We start from the raw sequence: 8,131 nt of genomic DNA on the forward strand, positions 1-8,131 counted from the left end.
CTATCCTTTAATTTAAGTAAACTAATTGGGGGGGTATTCCACAATCATGGCAATAATTAAGAAGCTCCAATCAACTGGAGATGTTACGAAACTGCCTGAAAGAGGACGTGACTGTGTCTATATTGTCTCCATGCACGGCAAGGAGGATGGTTCAAGTGGCCAAAAATTCTCCAAGGATCACAGCTGGAGAATTGCAGGAATTAGCTGGGTCTTGGTGTCAGAAATTCTCCAAAAGTGCAATCAGACATCACCTACTTCACAAAAAGTTGTTTGGGAGGGTTTCATAAAAAAAGCCTCTGTTCAACAACGAACTCAAGTGTCTTCAGTATGCCAGACACTACTGGAACTTCAAATGCATCCAGGTTCTATGATCAGACGAAACAAAAATAGAGCTTTTTGGCAGCAAACACCAGAGATGATTTTGGTGCACACAGAGAGATAACCATATGGAAAAGTACCTCATACCCATGGTTAAATGTGGTGCTGGATTTTTAATGTTGTGAGGCTGTTTTTATGCCAGAGGTCCTGGACATCTTGTTCGGATACACGGCATCATGGACTCTATCAAATACCAACAGATAAAAAATCAAAACCTGAATGCCTCTGCCAGGAAGCTTAAAATGGGCTGTGGTTGGATATTCCATCAGGACAGTGATCCAAAACACACATCTAATTCATCTCAAAAATAGTTCACTGACCACAAAATCAAGGGTCTGCCATGGCCATCCCAGCCCCCTGACCTGAAACCCAAAACCTGTGTGGTGAACTGAAGAGGAGAGTCCACCAGCATGGACCTCAAAATGTTAAGGATCTGGACAGATTATGGAGGAATGGGCTCAGATCCCTTGCCATGTGTTCTCTAACCTCATAAGGCATTACCGGAGAAGGCTCAGAGCTGTTATCTTGGCAAAGGGAGGTTGCACAACGTATTGAATAAAAGGGTGGCAATAATTGTACAACACATATTTGTTTTTTGATAAAACTTATGTTGTGTTTAGAATATTGTTTGAGGATAGACTTTTGTGAATATTTTGAATGAAAGACTAAAAGTTTATATTTTTTACAGCCTTCTATTCTCATATTACCAATGGTGCCAATATATTTCGCCACCACTGTATGACAGCATATGTTTTCTAATCAATTAAAATGTGTCAAATACTTCAATTTAATGAATTGATTTACATAAATCTGAATAATTATATTGTATGTTTTATGCAACAATTTGTATAGGCCTAGAACAGGATATGAAGAAATATATCAGATATTATTTAGGGGTATTTTTGCCCCACATATTGTATTTTTGGGGCATTTTTGTAATCTGCCACTTACTTTCTTTCTCTAATTTAGATATATTTATAAAGAATTTTTAGGCTATATATTATGTGCTGTTACTGGTCAACGGAGCTAATATTTCATGTAGTTAACGCGATGGGTGAAAAGTGCTATACATTGTTCCTGGCAGGCTTCTCAGCCTTACAGGATCCATTTGATTAAGATTAGGGCAGAGGTGGGGTTAGGACATCTGCTGCCTCCCAGGAACAAACTGAGGCACCTTTGTGCAATGGGCCTCAGTTAAGATCATAACTGCTGTCATAATAATGATAAAATAATTAGAAAAATAGTTTTAAAGGAACAGTTCACCCAAAAATGTAAATGATGCCATCGTTTTGTGAAATGAAATTGAATAGTGACTATAGCTAACTTTCTGATAAAAGTGGCTTTCTTTTGTGTTCCACGAAAGAAAATAAGTCATACAGGTTAGGAACAACATGATGGTGAGTAAATAATGACAGAATTATTTATTTATCTTTGTGAACAACCCTTTAAACGAAGTGTAGAATTTTCACACTGCTTGAAATTTCAAGTCGACTACCCAAATATGTAATAAAAATGTGTATGCATATCCAACACTTCTTCAACGGCTGCCGAATCAAGACAAACGGCATTAAAATGTAACCGAAGAAGAAGATTTATTATTCACTTTTATTGATTCAAAAATTCTAAATGATCTTCGTCAGGTGAGAGACCATATACTGTCATGGATTTACATAAAATTGGCTAAGTATTGTTATGTGAATACAAAATTAACTTGTAATCCATTGTGTATTATAGTAATTGTAATCGATTAATAAATTACGAGGCATATCAATGCATTTTTACACCCCTTCTCACTTTTTGTTGTGTTCCCAATGAGGCAGTGAAGAATAGCAGTGTTAATTCAATACAATGAGAAATAATGGGATTTGAGAGGCTGTCTGCAAATTGTCTTGGCTCCCCACCATCCACTCTGAAGTTTCACCAAATCAATCACTGTTCTCAAAAGAGAATCCTACAGGGACTTTCCTCTCTCCATTTGCTGATTGTTTCCCCCTTTTATTCTCTCTCTCTCTCTCTCTCTCTCTGTGGCCCTGTCTGCCTTTCAATCTCTGTGAATGGATCAGGTCAAATGACTAGTGCATTATAACTGATTACTCCAGCAGCCTTTTTTCACTTCATACAGTATTAATAATGGTCAGATTGAGAGTGGCACGTTTCTTTACATGTGTTAATAAAAAGCCTTTCATTGAGGTTACTTATATAAATGTGTGTCTATACATACACATGTGTTTATTTGCTTTGCAACATGTGTGTGTGTGTGTGTGTGTGTGTGTGTGTGTGTGTGTGTGTGATCTTGCATTTTCAGCAGACTTCTCCCCTCCTGAGTCCCCCCTAAGCGTTCTGTTCCCACCTCGAGAGTGTTTCGGAGAGGTGGAACCATTGCCCGTGTGGGACTGGAGCACTGCGTGGGTGGAGGAAGTTGGAGGCTCAGTTCAAAGCCTCCAGAGAGGCCAGAAGAACATCTACCCGGCACTCTGGCATTGAGGACTGGAGAGGACAACTGGTGAACAGCCAGAAAAACCCGTCAGACTGATGATCGACTCCACGTTACCTCACAGACACACTTGAAGCCTCAAACCAAGGGTTGTTTTTGGACTTCAATTCCTTGCATTTCTCAGGGCGTCCCCTAGCTTGCAGTTTTGACAGGCATGGGTTTGTATCAAGGTCAGTTAACTCTAAGAACACATTTCGCTGTGAGGTTTGTGCAGTGTTTTTCACTCTCCATAAGGACATTAACTCTCCACGTTAAGGAGAATTGTACAGGACATCCATACTGGCCTTCTAAGAAATGTAAATAAACCGATTTTATTTAATAAACCATATCATGCACTTTTATATGACAGAGTCATCTAAAATACACAGGAAATATTATACAAGATGTTTCCTATTTAGATCTCCTTTTTATTATTTTATAATTGAATACATTGGTAACACTTTGCAAAATGTATTTATTAACATTAATGACATTACATAACATGAACTAACAATGAACAATACTTTTACAGCATTCGACATACAATGTCCAACTAACAATGACATTTGGGTTTTTATAAAATGAACACTACAGAAGATTAATAAATGCTGTAAAATCAGTTAGTTTATTAAACCTAATGCATTTGCTAATGTTAACAAATACAACATTATTCTAAATTGTTACCAATACATTTAAAGTTTTAAGTGTCTTTTTATTTTATGTTAGTTATTTTTCATTTAAACAGGAATATCCAATATACTAAATGTTTGTCTAAATAAGCTTTTGGAGGTCTTTTTATATATACAAGATTTTTTTCAAGATGAGAAACATTTAAGTCAAGTGTTACAAAACTTTTGACAGGTAGTGTGTGTGTGTATACATATATATATATATAAGAAATAATAAATAATTTTTATTATTGGGACTTTTGGGGTGAAAATGGTGGTTTAGTTTGAGTAATAATATTGTATTTAGCTGTCATTTCTTAAAAAGCATATCACACAAATATTCTTTATGCTTGCTGGACTATTAAACAGTCACATTTAATAAAAAAAAACTACATTATTCTTACTAATAAAACTAGTTTAATTTTTAATTAAAAAAAAGACAATAATATATGTGAACATTCTATAACAAGCATCCAGTGTTGATTGTAATCCGATTATAAAGTCATTTGCTACTGCAATCTAATTACTAGTCACAAGGTAGTGTAACACATTACATTTTAAATGAATATAATAAGGGTTGTCAGAATTATGAAGTTTGGCTGACAATTGGCAAACAAATAATTGTGATTATGACGATTACCCGATGCTTCATACACTTTAAGTCTTTTTTTACATATTTAATTTCAAATATATAAATAAAATAATAAAGTGGGGCTTTAAGGCTTTAAAAACTTGTGAATGACATGTAAAAGAATGTTTCTCTTTTTGGTCAACTTCAGGTTTGGTCAATTTTACATTTACACTGTATTTTTTGGAACTCCTATATTTTATAATTTCTTTATAAAAAAATAACATTTTTTTAATCATTTTTATTTTATATAATATGTTATGCAATACTTAAATATTTCTATACTAATTTCTTCACGTTCACATGTTATTTTAATGCTTTTTGATTAAACCCACAAGCCCTTATTTCTCATGAAGCAAAACTTTTGAGATTTAGTTTTATGACTTTTGTAAAATGACTTTTATCATTTCATCACTCCACAGAAATCGAGTAAGCGTGTGTTTCCTCCTCTGTCACTGCGTGTCATTAACATTGCATGTATTAACCTGCTATGACCAGGAACATTTCCTAATACATGATCATTAAATTAAAGTGAAACTGGAGTGCTTTGCATTCACTATCAAAGATTATATTTGTTTGTTTATATATTTTGGCAGGAGTTTGATACAAGCCTCTGCTGATGGCACACGCATATTCACACGCTGTTCCTTTCAGGAGCTGCTCTGGTTGACATCATCTGCAGAGCGGCTCATTGGCAAGAAGTTCAACTGAGTGGAACACAAACATGCCATTGATAGTATTTATAAACTCGCTTAAAATGCCCTTATTTGGGCATTAAAATGTGGAATTTAAAGTGCACAATAATCGCAGTTATCTAAAATAACCACGGTTAGATCAAATAACGACAGGCCTAATTGTAATCAGATTACATACAGTTAATTACTCTTAAGTATAGGCCTGTTACTAGAGTTGCACATTTTTGTAAAATAAATGTAAGCGGTGCGTAGTTCTAGCGGGAAGACTTACAGCTGTACATCATCACACCATTAGCTAGGTAACTCCTCGCCAATCATGCTTCAGCCATCGCTTTATAAGTCTGATCACATTCTATCAAATTGCGGTTTCAGTGTGCCAACACTGCCACCTCCACCACCCCACCACCACCAGTTGTGTCCCGTCCTGCATGTGGGTAGGCTCCTCGTCCCGGCCTCCTATCTCCGGCAGGTTATGACGGTTTCCAATATAACTACTTCAGACCGCCAGACGGGGCTTACGCCAAAGAGAGACATTACATTCCTGTTTCATATTCATCAAATAAATGTAATCTTAAACTTTACTCAAGTCTGTGAGTCTCCTGATAGAATATTATTTATGTAGAATACATTTAAAACATGTTAAGATGTACATCTGTTTTTGTTTCTGTGACAGCTGAAGGGCCCCTAAGGAGTTGTTGTAAAGGAGAAAGATTCTGTGCTGAGTAAATGACTTGTGCATGTACAACAATAAACGAGGAGGATAAATAGTCATTATGTTTAATTCTTTGAGCGGAAAAGTGTTCTAGAATGGTATTTAAACGTAAAGTAATAAAAGTAAAGTAATCTAATTAGAATTTCATAAAAGTAATTAATCATTTACAGTGAAATACTTAATTTGAGAAACGTACCCAACACTGCAAGTATCTGCCTCTCGGTTCACTATCTGTGACATATGTTTGTGTATAGCCTACTGTCTCAGAGTTAATAGAGCACCAGAGGTCTGTCAATAGAACATGTACGGCCCTCTAGAGCCCTAATCCTCACTGCAAGCCAGCACAACCAAATCAGTCAACTCAAGACACCCGCTGGACACCACACACACACACACACACACACACACGTATTATCTCTTGCCCTCTCTCTCTCTCCCCACGGACATATGCTTGGCACAAAACACACCACCCCCATTGCACACTTTTATGCATGTATACACAAACTCACCATTAGCATCTACAGCCCTGAATTCGTCTATGGCCAGAAAGGGATCCTTTTATAGCGTGCTGGTAATCCTTTGACCCAGTTTTCCATGCAAGAGCACACTAGTACATTACCAACTTTTCTCTCTCTCTGTCATGCTCTGTTTTTCTTTCTCTCATTTTTCACAGCAGAGCACCCATTTGTCCTTAAGGATTATTCTCTACATGAAACAATACATTTGGCTCCATAATTCCTTTAATATAACATGATTAAGTATTTGGCTGTGCTTGTGATTGAAATTCTTGCTGATTCAGATACATTTTTTTCACTGTTGATCATCCTAGAGATAATGTGAAATTAGATTTTTACATTTTCTGTAGAAAAAGTGTGAACTTGCCCATGAAAAAGTCATTGCCACAGTGCTATGGTTGCCAGGGTGTTGCTATGTGGTTGCTTATGTGTTCTGAGTGGTTTTTATTCACATTGCTATGCTGTTGCTCGGGTGTTATGAATGGTTACTAAGTGGTTGCTAGGGTTTTCTGGATAACTGCTTACTGGTCCATATAGTATCTGAGACATTTTGGCCCCTAAATGTAAGTTGGTTGATATTTATGTAATGGTTTTTTGTTGTTGTTTTTAATGCCCATTTTATTGTCCACCAGGTGAAAAAAAAGTCTGATTGCTTTGAAAAGTAATATCACACCTCCCCTCAAAAAGTCACATGATTTGAGGTATTATTCGTATTTGTAACACCAATGGTATGGGTTGTGTTACATGCCAAAGTTTAATACTTATGTTTAAGAGTTTCTTCCAGTCTCTAATCCTAAAGGCCATGCTTTGTTTTCCCTGTGCCGGCAAATTTCAACATTGGAAAAATATGCGCTGACTGTCTGTGTGCAGCAGTCATATCTTTTCTAGGATACATGGTCATTTTGAAAATGTCAATGTATTACCTATTTTGCGTTCCCTAGTGGGTATGTGTCAAACGCATTGGAATTTGTATATATTTTTTAATCTTCCATTTCACAGACACTTCTGAAATAAGGTACTTTCAGAGTATGTACTGCTTTTGATGAAGCTTTAGGTATGCATGCATTTGAGAAGTATGAATAGATTCCGGAAATACTTCATCCAAGAATGTGGGCATTGTCCCATGATGCAAACATTAAAAAACACTGTCCAACTTGCGGTATTCTGCCGTTTATTTGTTTTTTTATCCAGCGTCTGAACATTTGAGTCATCTCCTCAGTTCCCAAGGGATTATGGGACAGTTAAGTGTCCATCGATCCACTCTTCAGAATCTCACTGAAAATAGTATGTCAACTGGGTATTTCTCGCTTACTATTTTATCAATACTGAGGATTCCGACATACTACTCCATTGGCACACTGTGTTTGGCATACTAAATATTAGGGAAGAATGGATATTCAGACACAGAGTAAGTCTGCATAAGGAGGTAGGATGAAAATAAGGTGCCTTTCAAACTGTTCTGAGACTAGTTTCCACATACAAAAGAGTTCGTCATACAGAAACACTGTCAGTTAAGATGTTGACTGATTAGGCATCTGTTCAGTTGCCTAAGCTTTTGGATGCAGCCTAAGTATACCCTAGCCTTCAGTTTCAGCAATAGTAATTGCAGATTCTTACCTTACAAGCACCACTAACAATTTATTTGCCAGGGAAATTTAAACCTAAACATCATTGTCTCCAAAACTGAGTTTTGGCAAATCAAATCCTTTCCAAAAATTGTTAATGCATGGGACAGATTTCCAACGTAATGCATTGTGGCTCTAAATTATCTGCTAAATTGACATTAATGGCCAACACCTGAGACATCATCTCTCATGGCTGTATCTGTCAACATACTAAATGAAAATTAAAGCCTCAGCGTGGAGCGTCATCGAGTTGAGCATGGTTTCCAGAGGTTCTGTGCCCAGTTGGAGGTGTCAAAGGCGGCAGTGAGTGGAGATGAGAAATGGCAGAGTGTTTTGCACCAACCCCATGGGATCCAGCCTTCTGTTGGCCTTCACTGACCCATATCTGCCCCGAGAAAGATTAAACTCAAGGGTCCTTCTGTTCCCTAAGCCTGAGC

The sequence above is a fragment of the Xyrauchen texanus genome, chromosome 43 (assembly GCF_025860055.1).
Source record: "Xyrauchen texanus isolate HMW12.3.18 chromosome 43, RBS_HiC_50CHRs, whole genome shotgun sequence".
Taxonomy (NCBI): domain Eukaryota; kingdom Metazoa; phylum Chordata; class Actinopteri; order Cypriniformes; family Catostomidae; genus Xyrauchen; species Xyrauchen texanus.